At 41.9% G+C, this 13,818-nt stretch overlaps 4 non-coding genes across 4 annotated transcripts; all 4 read right to left on the bottom strand.

The window, feature by feature from the left end:
- Window positions 1-8,584: 8,584 nt before the first annotated feature.
- TRNAK-CUU lies at window positions 8,585-8,657 on the bottom strand. Its single transcript has one exon. It is a non-coding gene; the product is annotated as a tRNA-Lys (tRNA).
- A 908-nt stretch (window positions 8,658-9,565) lies between these two features.
- On the bottom strand, window positions 9,566-9,637 carry TRNAH-GUG. The gene has a single exon. It is a non-coding gene; the product is annotated as a tRNA-His (tRNA).
- Window positions 9,638-10,471: 834 nt separating this feature from the next.
- On the bottom strand, window positions 10,472-10,543 carry TRNAG-UCC. The gene has a single exon. It is a non-coding gene; the product is annotated as a tRNA-Gly (tRNA).
- A 911-nt stretch (window positions 10,544-11,454) lies between these two features.
- On the bottom strand, window positions 11,455-11,526 carry TRNAE-CUC. The gene has a single exon. It is a non-coding gene; the product is annotated as a tRNA-Glu (tRNA).
- Window positions 11,527-13,818: the final 2,292 nt, after the last annotated feature.

Consider the following 13,818-nt stretch of genomic DNA (forward strand, 5'->3'; position numbering starts at 1 on the left):
AGCTCCCTTTCATATATATATATATACATATATATAATTTTTTAAACTGTGGTTTGGGTGAAAATTTACAAGGTAGTTTAGTTTTCCATTCAACAATTTGGTTTCATAATTAGTTGCAAAGTAATTAGTTCCCACTTCCTCATAACCATTGGTCCTTCTTTCCTGCCCCTTCCTGTCTTCTCAGCTTTATTTTGGGGCAAATGCTGCCCTTTGTGTCTCTTAGAGTTGATTTTTCTGAGAAGTGCGTTCTTCCCTGGTGTTATTGTTCACTTGTGGGCCTGTGGTTTGGCTGAAAGGTGATGGAGAGGCGGAGGGGGATTCAGTTCCAGGTTTGAAGGATGTCTGAGGGCTGCAGTCTTCCAGGTTCCAGCGGTCTCTATCAGACCACTAAGTTTGGTCTTTTCTTTGCTTTTGAATTTTGATCTACATTTTTGTCCCATTCTGTCCAAGACCTTCTATGGTTCTGATCAGAATAGAAGCCATAGTATATTTAAGCACTTCTCAATCCATGGACATGACATTGGTTGTAATGTTTATTGTCATAAATAGTTCTTCAGTGGACAGCCATATACCGATATTCTTAATCACTTACGCAAGTATTCCTGTATGATAGACCCCTGGAAGTGGGCTTGCATGATCAAAATATTTGCATGTTTCTGGTCTTGCTAATTCCTGCCTAATTGCCCTCCAAAGAAGTTGTACCTAACTTAGTGATCCTTTGCTAAGAAGTTATTTTTGTTTCTGGAGTACAGATTCGACCACAGATTTCTAAACAGCCCCTGTAAGGTTGGGGAAAAAAGAAGATTAAGTTTTACATTTTCTGCAACTTGAAATGATGCAATAGGAAGTTTATAACAAACTTCTAAAATTTAGCTAGTACAAGCTACATTGCGGGGAAGTTGATAGAATATGATGTACATAATACATAAGATCAGGGAAGGCTTACCTGCCCCGAAATTATTTGAGTGCCTGTTGTTTATAAGATAGAATGAATGGTAACCTATGTGTTTGTTACAGGAGAAGGCTAAGTAAAAATTTTCTCTGACCAGATTAACTTCACACACATTACAATGCCTGAAATTCTGTAACTTCATTTCTTTGGATTAATCATTGCTTTTTCTGTTGTATTTTTAATTTTACCCACATTTAACAGATCATTTTCCTCAATTACAAGGTTCTAGTCATCTCCCAAACAAGTATGAATCAGTTTTGTCTGGATAAAATACAGTAAAAGAAAACCCAAGTAAGTTAAGAAAAACATCAATTATAATAGTTACTTGTGTATTTGTATCCAAGATGTAAGCTTAAATGGGAAGTTAAAATAAAGTTTATGGGTCTCTAGTGTAAAAAAAAAAGAGAGAAGTTGTACCTAGACATATTTCTACATTCTGAGATAATACTCTTTTCTGGGCAACACTGTATCTGGCATTTTAATAGTAGTGCAAAACCATCATTTTTGCTTGGAGGACGTTATTGCTTGGTTTCACACATTATTCTGAATTTTGTGGATGAGGGGCTGACTCTGTGATGTTCTTCTCTGTTCTCCTGACTCCTGGGAATTCTGGAAAAGTGGCTTACAGGAGAGACTTGAGTTTGCATTAACTTGACTGTAGAGGTGTTGACAGAGGTAACCCTGTTCCCATCATTCCCATGATGCAGTCCAGGCTGCAGCTGTTGAAGAACCCAGAACTCACCCACCCCCAGAGTGGGACCTTCCTGGTTAGTCCTGAGTCAAGTAAATATTGGAAAGGAAAGATTTTTAAGTTTGATTTTTCATCAGATTGGGACTTTAAATAACAGATTGTTTTTATTGTTATTATTTTCTGTGGGAAGTAGAGGAGATCCATGAGACTTTATTTGGGGAGATTTAATACTAGTAGGCATTTTCATGTGCTTGTAGAATTGTTTGGTCCATGTTGGTATGTGGTGTTTGCCATAAAATCTTGTCTGGTGAGCTGGAGAAGGAGCTTTAGTGGTGTAGTGGCTAAGCCATTTGGCTTCTAACAAGAAGATGAGCAAATCTAAACCCACCAGCTGCTATGTGCAAGGAAGATGGGGCAATCTGCTTCTGTAAAGAGTAAATCTTTACTCAGTGGCAGTGTGTTTGATGGGTTTTCTTTTCTTTCTTTCTTTCTTTCTTTTTTTTTTTTCTGTGAGCTAGGGTGGACAAGTAGCTAATAAAGACTTGTCCTAGGAAATAGAGTGTATATTCTCAAATCACTTTACCTAGAGTTAAGTCCTACTTTGATGCTTTCAGAGGTTCGGGTGGTAACATTAAAGAAACATCCCTCAAGTGTCTGAATACCTGTCATGGTGACCGGGTCACAGCTCTCAAGAAGAGTCACATGAGGTAGGTGTAGGACTTTTTCTGTAATTCTGTGATCTTTTCCTTCCAGAGGGATTGGCATATGTTTGTCTAACAACAGAAAATCAAGGGAGCATAGAAAACCACATGTCGTGAGAAAATTCTCAGCTTCTCTGCCCAAGCTGCCAGTTCCCAAAGGCCGAACAAATATTAACCTGATTGTTTCAAATACAGAATATGAATCGAACTTCAATAAGTGTTTAGGGAGGTGGGTAAGACTCTCTCTACTCTCTGTTTTACAAAAGATGGATCACCGGTGAGCCTCACTCATGCACAAGAGAAGTCCCTCACCCCTGCCTTGCTTTCTCTCTTCCATCTCTTTTTGTTGACTCTTGTCATTCTGAGATATTGAGATAATGTCCAGTTTTGGCTTTGGAGAAGAAAAGATCATACTAGAACTTTAGCCTAAGCCAGATGCTCTGCCTTTGTTGTTCTTATGTGTCATCAAGTGGGCCCAAAATCATAGTGACCCCTCCTTGAGTTTCAAAGGCAATATCACTACGGAAGTAGATTGCCCAACCTTCCTTCCGAGGAGTGGCTGGTGGGTTTGAACCGCCAGCCTTCTGGTTAGCAGTCAAGTGCCTCAGGCACTATGCTACCAGAGATCCTGTGTTCTTCCTTAGTTTCTAAGAATTCCTTGTCTGGGATGAAAGCCCTACAAACAATGTTACCATCTGTCATGGATCAAATTGCCTTCCCCTCCATATGTGTCAACTTGGCTAGGCCATGACTCCCAGTATTTTATGATTATCTTTCATTCTGTGATGTGTTGTAAATCCTCACAACAACATAAATGTGTGAGCCATTTTCCTAAGATAAATTTCTCTTTCTCTCTCTCTCTATAAGCTTTATTGGTTTTGTTTCTCTAGAGAACCCAGTCTAATACAACACCATTCTTCGTCCCATTGATAGATAGATTAGAAAGATTATTGTCAGGATAAGAGTGAGGACTTCTTGGATCTCTAGGCCGAACAGCATCGACTAGCACTTTGATCAATTATTGCTTCATCCTTATGATACGAAAGGCCATTGCGGTGTAGTAAATTACTTAGTGTGGCTTTTCTACCCATAAGTCTTTGTAAACTCCAAGGTGGGATTTTCTATGAGCAACTGAGGAGCTCCTGATTGCTGAAGGTGTCCACCTGGGTTATTTCTGTTGGGCGTGGCACAGTGCAATGTTCTGGGAGGTGCCCACTCTCTCTCAAGTGCTTAGAGTTCTGATGATATGATTGGCTAGTTTGACCACCCTGCTGGGCTCTAAAGGAGACCTCCTGGAGGCAGAACTCTCCCTGACTGCTGGTTGAGGAAGACGTCCTGCTGAAAGAGACACCGGCTCCTGAGACACGCGTTGCTGGGAAAGAGACGCAAGAGACATGCATTGCTGAGTGAGACACCGAGGGACCAGCACTGCTGGGAAAGAGACTGTGAGAGACTGTTGGCTGAGGGACTGTGGGTTGGGAGAGAGATTGAGCGTTTTTCCTGAATTTGAATTGTAGCCTGGTGCTTCCCTAATAAACTCCATAGTCTGTGAGTTCTGTGTGGCCACTGCAGCAAATTATTGAACCCAGGAGAGAGGTGGTGGGTGCTTTGGGAGGAACGGTTGGAGAAAGGGCTGGAGGGAGGCAGCATGTCTGGCCTTGCAGTAATAGGCCTTGGGTTACTGCTGGTAATCCTGTCTTCCTCTTGTAGGGTTAGAGGAGGTCGGAACATGTGGCCTCCTTGTCCTTTTTGCAGCCATACAGCAAAATATTAACAATAATTGCCCCATGGGACTAGAATTGAGAGTCAGGGGAAGTTTCATTTCCTCTTTACATCTTATAGGTTGGTTTGTTTTACAACAACCATGACTTTATTATTTTTATAACAAATAATCCACCCACGTTAAAAGTATGTTTTAAAAACCTTAGACAAACCAGACTGTATTCTGTCTGCTGTGACTCAAAGTTAGGCTGCTGAAGCCACAAGACAAGCCATCAACCCACTATTGTAGCCTGTTCCCTGAGGGCTCAAGGAGGTCCTTATGGACTTCTTAATGTGTCAAGATCCAGAGATTACACAGGATTTTCTTTCCTTTCTTCTTCCTTTGGTTTTTCCAGTCTTCTCTCAGCTAGAAGCTCACAGACGCTAATCCAAACATAATTTTTAAAGAAATCCTGTTTTTATCATTTGGAGAAAAAAAAGGGGTGGGGGGACTAGGTTTGCTGGCCCGATAGAGCCTGGTGGAACCACTGAGACTTTGGCCCCTAGCTACCCTTTCAGGTCTGGAATTGAACCCACACCTGTGGCTTCCCGCCAAACAAAAGGTAGGCATATGAGTTGAACATTTACCTGAGGTAGATACGCTCCTTGGAGAGAACGATCATGGTAGAAAGAAGGGCTGTTTATGCACAGGGAGACAGCTCAGGGAGCAGGAGTGCATGGAGGGATGGATACAAGGAGAAGGTAACTATCGGGAGGAAGTGGGAGGGGATCTGTTTGCATTGTGGGAAATTGCAGTCAATGTCATGAGAAAAAGTGTATGTGCACTGCTGTATGGAAAGTGAATTTGCTCTCTAAATTTCCACCCAAATCACACACACACACACACACACACACAAAATCCTGTATTTTCAAATTCCAGAAACACTACCATCATTTTTTTTGTGTGTGAAAAGGAGAATCCACTTACGGTATTCAAAACATACATCAGCTTCAGAATTTTATTTTAACAAAATAGGATGGCTCTGACAAGAATATAAAGGTTCTGACGATGACTGGTGGAAAATTTATCCCAGTGTTTATAACATATCTTAGTTAAAGAAAAATGAGCCAAATTAATACACACAGATAGATAGCTTTCTAGTCAAGATATGATACAAGCCTAAAGACAACAAACTCAGTCTCACCTAAATAAAAGAAATCAGGAAACACAAACTTAAAAAAAAAAAAAAAAAAAACCTATGTGACACCAAAACGTGGCCAATGACAAAATTAATCACAATAAAAATTTTAAGTATGAAAAAGCCGTGTGTGCTGAGCATTCTGCATCTTTCTAAATCCATTCTATACCCCAGGAGGCTGACCCTTGCACAAGAGAGTTCCCTTGCCCATTTGCTTCCTGGCAGATACAGTCAATGGGATGCACTAATTGGAGATGAGAGGGTGGCAGGAATATGAGGTGAGGGTAGCCTGCAGAGGTTGTATTCCCTCCATGAAGTCCACAGCTATTGTCCAGTGGCACTCTTCCACAGCTACAGACTTAGCTACAACTATAACTTTTTTCAGGTTCCAGAAATAGCTATCTCCTCTTGCCCCATCAGGTCTAGGGTTGGTAATGACTCTTCACTGTCGCTAGTGCATAGAGATGTTACACTGTCTTTTTGGTAACTACATTCCCCTCTTAGACACAGTCCAGCAGTCTTGAGCTGGAGGTCCCAGGATATTCCTCAGTCCTCAGCAGGTAGGACCTTTATAGAACCTCAGGAAATGTGCCATAGAATAATTATCTGGAAGATAATTCATCTCTAGTCAGCTCATTAGCAAAAGAATAAGCACACCCTTTGTTCTGGTTACCTAGTGCGCTCTGACAAGAATATTACCAGCAATGGGATGGCCTTAACAAACAGGAGTTTATTCTCTTACAGTTTGGAGGTTTTAAGTCCAAGTTCAAAGTACCAAGCTCTAGGGGCTGGGTGAAAGCCCCTCAACTTTGGGGTCCAGCTCTGCCTCCTGCTCCTGGCCCACTGGAGCTAGAGGCATATCTTCACTCAGACAGCTACTGGCTGCTGAGGCCGAGAAGCCCCAAGGTTGTCAAGTAAAAAGGCACAGTCCTGATGTTACCAAACCACACGGCAGGCCATTAATTCAAGTCCATTGTAAGTTCCAAGGTCGGCAGAACATAGCAGGCTGCTGAACAACGACACAGCTACATACAGGGTCCAAGTGTGCCATAAGCTAGAGACCATTCCCAAGGCTTCTCCTTATATACAGGAAGCAGACCACATTCCCTAAGGCAGCTACTCAGCTGCTTGTGGTAGATCCTACCATGGAGTTGATTGCCATTCTTCTCATGGGGAATAACTACCACCAGCTGCCCAGACACTCAACCAGGCCCAGCCAAATTGACACACAAACATAAAACCACTGTACCCTTCTTCATTCAAAACTACCTCCAGTGAAAATTTCATAGCCTTGTAGGCAAAGCCATTCCCCTACAAAAGTCAAAAGAGCAAAGTGGTAAATTACTTCAAAAGCCTTTCTAAGCCTGACATGAAACTCAGAACCTTTAAGGGACTGATTAGATACATTTAACTATATGAAAATTTAAAAAATATGTATGACTAAAAAAAAAATCATAAACAGAGTGGGAGAACAGTGTGGAACAAAACTCAAAATCATAAAAAAAAACAATCAGGTTTGCTGGTCTGATAGAGCCTGGTGAGACCCCTGAACTATGGTCCCTAGTTACCCTTCAGGTCTGGAACTGAACTTAATCCTGTGGCTTCCAGCCAAATAGAAGTCAGGCATATGAGCTGAACATTTACAACAGGTAGATACACTCCTTGGAGTGATCAGAACTCCTGTCTTGGGAGAACAGAAGGGCAGTGTTTGCACAGGGAGACTGCTCAGGGGGTGGGAGTGCATATGAGGGAAGGACACAGGAGAGAGGTAACTACTAGGAAAAAGTGGTAAGAGAGCTGTTACATTGTGGGGAATTGCAGTCAATGTCGTGAAACAAAACAGTATGATCTGCTGTATGGAAAATGAATTTGCTCTGTAAACTTTCACCCAAGTCACAATAATTTTTTTTTTTTTTTTGGTAAATCATAAACATATTTGTCAATCAAGCACACAGCAGCAGGCAAGGCCAAGGCCTGAGTGATTCAGACAGTTTATTACTTTCGTAGACAACAGAAGGGTGAGTAGCCAAAGGTGCTTGGGTTCTCATCCCACATGCCAAAGGAAGACACAGAAACAAAGGGGACCTGATGATGGCAACAAGAGTTGTGGGATATGTGTTGCTGAGGAGCCAATTCTAGACAGCAGCTAAGCCAATTCATAGTCTGCAGCTATGCCCCAAGGGTGAACAGAGCCTAAAACCACTTATCTCATCAGCCTGGATGGTGATGAGACTGTCCCATGACTGCCTCCTAGGGAAGATAAGGAGGCAGGGGAGAGACGGTCTGATGGTAGCTCTTCACAAGCCTCATGGCAGTTTTTACATGCCTCCATCTTCTTTTTATCTGGGAAAATCACTTTTTATGTTTAAGGATAAACCATTTATTTAATTAGAATCGTTGCACAACTTGAAGAATGTAATCAGTGTCACTGAATTGTACATGTAGACATTATTGAGTTGGCCTATGTTTTGTTATGTATATTTTCACCACACACACACAAATATATATCCCCCCCACATGCCCTGTTTGGAAACAATGTTGTTGTTAGGTACCTTAGAGTGGGGTCGGACCCACAGTAACATCTATGTACAGCAGAAGGAAACACTGCCAGGTCCTGCATTGTGTGCATTGCTATGTTTAAGCCCATTGTTGTAGCCACTGCGACAACCCACCTCATTGAGGGTCTTCCTCTGATCCTCTGCTTCACTAAGCATGATGTCCTTCTCCAGGAACTCATCACTCCTGACAACACGACCAAAGTACAAGACATGAAGTCTCACCATCCTCACTTCTAAGAAGCATTCTGTCAGTACTTCTTTCAAGACAGATTTGTTCCTTCTTCTGGCAGTCCATGGTTCATTCAATATTCTCCTCGATACCACAATTCAAGTGCATCAATTCTTCTGCAGTCTTCCTTATTCATCGTCTGGTTTTCACATGCATATGAAATGATTGAAAATACCAGGGCTTGGGTCTGGTGCATCTGTGTCCTCAATGTGAAATCTTGAAATATATACAAATACATATAAATATACATATATACATACTTACATACACACACACACACACACACATATATATATGTTGAAAATATACACATATTTAAAAACAAACAAACAAAAAAGCTTTCCCAACGAGGAGAGAACGAACGTATCTGGTCAGTAAGGCCGCCCCCCAAGACGACCCTAGATCAGAAACCTATAGTCTCAGAGACCAGAAACGCTGCAATCTTCTGCGTGGAAATTTTTGTTTTTTTTTGAGTTGGGGGTGAGTTGCAGCTCGTAACTGTGTTAGCGTCTAAGTAGAGAAATCCAAAGGACAAAAGGACGATAAAAGCTTGCGCCCAACGTGGGGCTCGAACCCACGACCCTGAGATTAAGAGTCTCATGCTCTACCGACTGAGCTAGCCGGGCCCTGGGCGCAAGGGCTTCCCTATACTATTATCATTTGCTTTGCATGGCTGGGCTCAATGGTCTAATTATGTATTTACTGTGAAAGTAATCTCGATTTGGGATTAAATGTACAGTTTCTACTTTTTACCACTGAGAAACACGAAGCTCAAAGACAGAGCTTGCGCAGGGTCAGATGGATTCACGGGATGTGGGAATCAAGAGTTCTGCAACCCCTCAAATTCCTCCTGGACCAGGTCACTCTGAAGCCGATTTCAAGAACTCTGGTTACTGAAGAGCTCGAGGAGATTGTGACGAGTACCGAGAACAACCGCAGGGAGCTGGAGGAGAGCGCAAACTCTTGCTCCCGGGACCTTGGAACTGCAGCGCCAACTTCCTTCTTTCCAGTCCGAAACCTTCCCTCTAAACCATGATGTGGGGCAGATCAGAGGGGAGAGGGCGACGAGTTATTGAGAAAATAGGTACTGTTCGCCATTTATTTTGGGGCACAAGTTTGTTTTTAAATACAAAGATTTTGTGTATTCTGAGTAAAAGTACATAGTCACTGCGTGCAAACATCCCACCGAAATTTAAACCGAGATTGGATTCAGAGCCTCAGGTATTCCTGCTTATGGGATCCTTGGCTCCTCTCCCCAGAGAGTTCAGAACTCCAACCTCTGAAAGAGGTGATGAGCTCCGGGGTCACCCTCTAGAAGGGTCCTCTCCACCGCTTACGTGAAGATCGGACACTGCCCTTGTAGCCTTGGTTACAGCTTCCACGGATTTTCATCCTGCTCTGAAGCGTCTCTCCCTGTGTGTATTGATGTAAACTATTCTTCCTCAATGGTAATTTAAAAAAAAAGGGGTGGTGGGGGGCCGGGCAGAATGACCACCTTTAAAACACGAAGTTGCCAAAGCAAGTTGCAAGTATCTGCCGTGACTCGGATTCGAACCGAGGTTGCTGCGGCCACAACGCAGAGTACTAACCACTATACGATCACGGCGCGCCACATGCCAGGCGGCGGGCTGCCGTTTGATTTAATATCTTTTGAAACAGACGTGTCAACTTATATCCTAACTCGTGTTTCTGTTGCATTCACCCAGTTCGTGTGATTCTCACGTCAAAATCCCAAACAGATGTTTCCGCTCTGCAACCTCCAAACCGGATACCTGAACTGATGCTGACACTCTAAGCGCAGCTGTCGCCTAAGTCCTGACTTGAGGGGAGAGGCTGGAACTGCAGCCCCCGACGCCCCTCCACATCAATTTCTTTCTTCTCTCCCTCCTCCGAAGAACCAATCTCGCCCAAGACTGCGAGAAGCAGCCTCGAAGTTCGTTCAAGTTTACATCTCCAACCTGCGGCCTGGAATTGAAGTTTCAGTTCCCGGGATAGTGGCTCTGGAAGAGAAGCTGAGCTGAGGAGGTGCGGGAGGGAGTGAGGATTCCCCTCCAGGTTATTTTTCCTTATTTCGCTCCCTGGAACTGTGGGCGCTTGCGCTGACTTTCTTATGCTGATTTTTCAGTAAATCAGAGCCGTCTCTGCGGATTCAGAAAAACAAAAGTGCCCGGTTTGTTGCCGACATTTCCTTTAAGACCTCTGAAAGGAGAGTTATCTTAAACTCATGCAAAGCAAGCGGTCCAGTCCAAACAGATTGGCTCAATTCGGAGGTTGCAGCTACAAGAACCCGAAAGATGCCTCTCGAGATAGCCCCCCTCGGAGGATCAGGGTCTCAGGTGAACAAAAATTGCCAAAGACTCTCTGCCCTTTTTGGGTCCCTACTTTACTAAAATTAAATAGCATTTCCGGTTGCGGGGTAAAATTTGGAAAAAAACCAGACTGCGTTGGCCGGGAATCGAACCCGGGTCAACTGCTTGGAAGGCAGCTATGCTCACCACTATACCACCAACGCCGACAAGAAACTACTTAGCCAATTTCAATATGAGGACTCCTTCGTCAAGTTCGGTTAAGTTGTTTTGAGACTTGTGTTAAGAGAAATTTAGACCACAAAATTGAAGAAGGAAGAAGAAAATGAGTTCTTTTGAGGCTTTGTCCTGGAATAGTATGAAAATGTCGTGGTAGTTTCCTGTTGTTTCACAGATATAAAGAAAATCAATTCTAGGTTGTTATTTTTCCCCCCAACGTCGCTTGAAGATCTCTGCAATCCAGCGAACGAGTTACATTTCACTGTAGGAATCATCTTTTAAAATAATAATAATAACAATAATAATAATAAATTAATTCTTTTATACCTTTTATTGTGATTTGGGTGAAGGTTTACAGAGTAACTTGGTTTCCCATTCAGTACTTCATACACATTTTGTTTTGTGACATGGATTGTAATCGGGAGCCGTCTTTGTATACACATCATTAGCATTAGAGAGTGTTTCCTGAGGATATTAAATACATTAGTGTAAAATTGCAATTGAAAAGACAAGCACATTTTTTAAGATTTGGAGACATATTGCCAAATTTCTGTATGGAAAAGCGTTATCAATTTTTACTAGTCACTAACCAAACCAGACTCACTGCCATCGAGTCGGATTCTACTCATAGAGACCCCCTCCTTGGGTTGCCGAGGCCGTATCACCACGAAAGTAGATTGCCCACCAAGTATTACCAAATTATGTTAGTCAACTGAATTTCGTCATTCTCTACATCTTTGCTAAGATGCATGATAAAAAAATATAAGTGTGATCTTTTTTTGTGTATTTTCTTACATTTTCTGTATTTAATTAGGTTGTAGATGGAGGGATTTATTCGCAGAAACAAAGTTAATAATCAAAAAGAACTCCACAACAGCAGGGGGGAGTAAGAAGTGTGTTCCCTGACCGGGAATCGAACCCGGGCCGCGGCGGTGAGAGCGCCGAATCCTAACCACTAGACCACCAGGGACGGTGAGAGGACATTGTGATATAAAGTATATGATGCTAAATAAATGCGTGTTTTTACTATCTGCCCTGGACATTTTTTTGAAACTACTCACATTTTCAGAATTTCCAACACTGAGCCTTCCTCACATTGGAACTACTTCTTCTTCCTTATTCCCCTTTTTGTCTGAGAAAATACTGAGAGAATTCCCAAGACTGGTTCCCAGACCCGGTGGAAGATCTTGTACACTAGAGCACCAGAGAGCAACTATAACAAAAGGATAACTTAAACGACATGACTAAAACAAAGTGCATGAAAGTCGTATGAAATTAGTCAATAAAAAATAACGTTTAATGAGTTAATGTAAAGTGATTAAAAGAGCACGTAGCAGATACTAATGTTACGTCAACCAAAAACTCACTACCGTGGAGTGGTTATATAAGTGCAAATAAATTATAATTTTAGAAGGAAAAAAAAATCACAAAGGAGCCTGACAGAACTCACTTCTTTTCACTCTGTACAACTACTTGTATCACAAGCCTGTAAGAGTATCTACCTTAACATAAAGAAAACAAAAATCCTCAAAGCTAGACCAATGAGCAACATCATGATCAACGGAGAAAATATTAAAGTTCTCAAGGATTTTATTTTGCTTGGATCCACAACTATCGCCCATGGAAGAAGCAGTCAAAAAATCTAACAACGTATTGTGTTAAGCAAATCTTCTGCAAAGACCTCTTTAAAGTGTTAAAAAGAGAAGATGTCACCTTCAGGACTAAGGTGAGCCTGACCCAAGCCATGATATTTTCAATGGCATCATATCCATGTGAAAGATGAACAATGAATAAGAAAGACAGAAAAAGAATTGATGCCTTTGAATTACAGTGTTGGTGAAGAATATTGAATGTACCATGGACTGCCAGAAGAAGGATCAAATTGTTCACAGCATTTTGTGTTTGATTGGACATTTCTATGTGCACCATCCCTTTCAGTGGTCTCAACCTTAGCTGCACATAGAATTCCATGAGGAGTTTATTTAAAAAAAAAAAAAAAAAGGAGAAACAAAAAAATTGCTGGTTACCTCCCTCAGGGACTTTGATTTATTTAGTCAGAGGTGCAGCTGAATTTTTAAAGCTTCCCAGATGATTCTAACATGCAGCTATGGTGGTAAGAGACCCTGCTTTAGGCAGTAGATAGTGCATTTTCAATATAGTACTTCATTACATTTGTCTTGCATTAGATTATTTCTTTTTATCTGTGTATATTTAGTCTCCATGACAAGACTGTAATCTCCTACAAGGCATTAGTGCTATCATACATTTCTAGCAACTAGTAAGTGCTCAATCAACACTTGAAGAATTGAACTAAGCCAGGTAGCTGAAACCATTCCTGGCTTGGCACCAGGATCCAAGTAATTTTGGTTAATTAGCATAGTCCAAATTTAAGATGAAACGGGAAAAAGATAAAAGCTAGTATTTGATGGGAATGGCAGACATTATTCTTTATATAGCAGTGGCTAACATAGCAGGTCTAAATAACAGAAATCTTTGTTTGATTAGTAATAAATGTCTGGGGGAAAAAACACAAAGCATTAATCATCAGCCCAAATCTGATTTGGTGGTTTTATCTACAACATTATAAATAAGTATGCCAAGATCATATGTGCTAGAGCCCAGAAATCAATCAGAAACACCCAAAATTCTGGGAACAAGTAAGGTGGAGATAGTCTACCTTATAGCTAACAGACCAGCAAGTACACCCAAAGGTATAGTCATTCTCTCTCCTGCGAATTACCAGTTGCATCCCTGTTGTCGTTAAGTGCCATCCAGTCAATTCCAACTCATAGTGACCCCATGTATAACAGAGCAAAATGCAATTCATAGACTGAAGTTCATTTTATGGTATCTCATGGACTCTAATAATTTGAAATAGTCTATATCCAAAGAGATATATAAAGGCTAGGGCCTGTGGTAGGGGTCTGGGGCTTGAAGGCTACTTTTCCCTTGGGGGCAGATCTTTATTAAGGCCAGGACCTGGAGCTTAGAGTCTGCTTTTCACTTGGTGGTGGCTCTGTAATAAGGTCAGGGCCTGAGGTAGGCAGGCCTGGGGCTTGGAGGTTGCTTTTCACTTGGGAGTGGCTCTATATTAAGGCTGGGGCCCAAAGTAGGTGAGTCTGGGGCTGAGGGCTAATTTTCACTTTGGGGTGGTGTGGTAGTTATGTTTGTGTGTCAACTTGGCTAGGCCTGGTTGAGTGGCTGGGCAGCTGGTGGTAGTTATTCCCCATGAGGAGACTGGCAATCAACTCCATGGTGGGAT

The sequence above is a fragment of the Orycteropus afer genome, unplaced genomic scaffold, assembly GCF_000298275.1.
Source record: "Orycteropus afer afer isolate SDZICR_OR568_19922 unplaced genomic scaffold, OryAfe1.0 scaffold00010, whole genome shotgun sequence".
Taxonomy (NCBI): Eukaryota; Metazoa; Chordata; class Mammalia; order Tubulidentata; family Orycteropodidae; genus Orycteropus; species Orycteropus afer.